Below are 2,669 nucleotides of genomic sequence, written 5' to 3'. Positions count from 1 at the left end.
GCAATCAGGCAGGCAGGCAGGCAGGCAGGCAAGCAGTTAGGAGACAGTGGTCCCGGATTGTGAGAGGGATGTCCGACTGCTGGTTCAGGGATTGGGCCTAAACTGGCAGTCGGACATCCCCCAAGGGAGTCCCAGATTGGAAAGGGTGCAGGGTGGACTGAGGGACACCCCCACCCATGCACAAATTTCACGCATCGGGCCACTAGTATATTTATAAACTACTTGAGAGTTTTGGGAATTGATCAAAACTCCAAATAGTTTACTAGTACCAGGTTATAGAATACGCAGAAGAGAGAAACATGAGTTGCTGCTGAAAACAGTAGTAGTTAGAAATGGTGTATCATGGGCCATAATGAATAGCTAAAAATTCAGTTTTTAGGTAGTAAGCAATAACTGAATAGTTGAGAGTGGAGAGAATAAGAGGCCAACAGTTTAAGGACCACTTTATTAACTTAGGACAGGTATAGGCAATCTTTTTATTACAAGGCCAGATAGTAAATATTTTAAGATTTGTAATAAAAGAGCCAAAATTCAGGATGTTGTGATAACCCTTGACCTTAGGGATGAAGCTAAAAGCCTGAAATAAGGTAACAGTTGCTGGAGAGGTAGATGTAATTGTAGCAAAGACTCAGACTGGATTCAGAATGTATTAGTAGCCCAAGTTTTAACATTTTGTGATTGATTGGGTGTGGAGCTTGGGTAAGAAAAAAGATCTGCAGTGTCCCTGAGGTTTCCTGTCATGTGAGGTACTACTCCTCTCCTCCACCCACCCATGTGCAGGCACACACATACACACTTGAAAGAAAAGATTTCAGAAGTTGTAAAGTTAGTTTTCATTGGTTTATCTTTGACATTTGTAGAACTTTCTCAAGTACTTTTGAAATACCTCTCTTCTGTTCTGGCCTCAATGATGTTTGGTTTTCTGTCAAACTCTGACACTTAACATATGTGTAGTTTAAAATACATACCACCAAGGTCCCTTCCATATTTATTTAATACTGAATCAAATCAAATATAGTAAAAAGAGGTGGCAAAGTGCATAGAAACTACATTCAAAGAACTTGGCCATGATATAACTAATATAAAGAAAATAAGGACACACACACACACACACACACCTACCTTCTTTAATCATAAAATGAAGCATCTGAAATATTAAAGAGAAATCCTATGGGTCAGGACAAAAATCAGAATTTGTAATAGTGGCATTTGTTGATTCGAAGTGACCAGGAGATGGGTTTTTAATGGGTCTGGCTTTGCTCATTTGTGGGAGAGTGTTTACAAATCTTGAGCCCTTCTGCAGGGCAGAAAGCTAAATTGGAAACTCCAACATTTGACATATAGTCTCAAGGGCCAATAACTTCGGGGGATGAACTTAAAAAAAAAAATTCTAACCTAATTAGGAACTGATGGTGACACTAGCTTACTTCTCTGGAGAAACCTCTGACACAATTGTGCTGAAAATTCTATGGAATAAAGCATTCCTTAATTGGCATGATACCTATAATGCTCCCAACTTGAATGTCACAGTGATTAAGTCTGGAAATCCCTGTGTACCCCACTCATAAGCACCTTTAAGAGGAATCTACATACACCATGTTGTAAGCAAAAAGCAGGAAACAAGTGAGTTGGCACATTACTTATGAAGGCTGAGAGTTTCTAATGCATTTGAAGGTTCCCTCACATGGATGTACTTTTCCTTCTGTTAATTCAGAGTATATGGAAGGTGAGGAATGAAGCATTCCTATTCCTCACACAAACTCAGCTTCTTTTCCCCAATCTTCTAGTGTGCGATTGTCATTTTCAGAAAATGTTGGAAGAGAGAAGACTTCCTATTCAGATATTATCTGCTGTCTTTTCCTCACTGATGTTGTTACCATAACTTATCCAGATCATTTTCAGTTGGCTCAATTTGATTATTTAAGCTAGCAATTCTCTAACTCAGCATTATTTAAACTTGTTCTGGGCTGAACTATGTATCCCCCATGATTCATATACTAAAGCCATAATCCCCAATACTTCACAACATTACTGTACGTAGAGACTGTGTTTTTAAAGAGGTGATGAAGCTAAAATGAGGCCATTTGAGTGGGCCCTAATTCAATCTGACAGGTGTCTTTATAAGAAATGGAGAGAAGAGACACTAAACAGAGGTAAGAACCGAGTAAAGACCAGGTGAGAAAATAGCAAAGAGTCAGCCATCTGAAAGCCAAGGAGAAAGGCCTCATGAGATACTAACCCTACTAATATCTTGATCTTGGACTTCCAGCCTCTAGATCTGTGAGAAAATAAATTTCTGTTGTTGAAGCCACCCAGCTTGTGATATTTTGTTCTGGAAGCTCTAGCAAACCAATAAAACTGGGAACTTGTTACAAACACAAAATCTTGGGCCCATGTAAAATCTATTGAGTCAGAAACTCCAAAGATAGGGCCCAGTTATTTTTATTTTATCAAGATTTCCAGGTGATTCTGATACATACTAAAGATTGAAAACTACTGATTTACTTTATAGTTGAAGAATTAATGAATTGGTACAATCTCTAAATCAATTCATTGCAGCAAAGTTCATAAAAGTTCTCATTTTATTATCAGTATCACTACTTATTTATCTTTCCTGATATGCCAATAAATGTTCCCAGGGGATCAAATGCATATTATATATCCAGATT

The sequence above is a fragment of the Myotis davidii genome, unplaced genomic scaffold, assembly GCF_000327345.1.
Source record: "Myotis davidii unplaced genomic scaffold, ASM32734v1 scaffold42, whole genome shotgun sequence".
Classification (NCBI taxonomy): Eukaryota; Metazoa; Chordata; class Mammalia; order Chiroptera; family Vespertilionidae; genus Myotis; species Myotis davidii.
The sequence above is the reverse complement of the archived record's forward strand: the minus strand, read 5'-3'. Positions refer to the sequence as shown.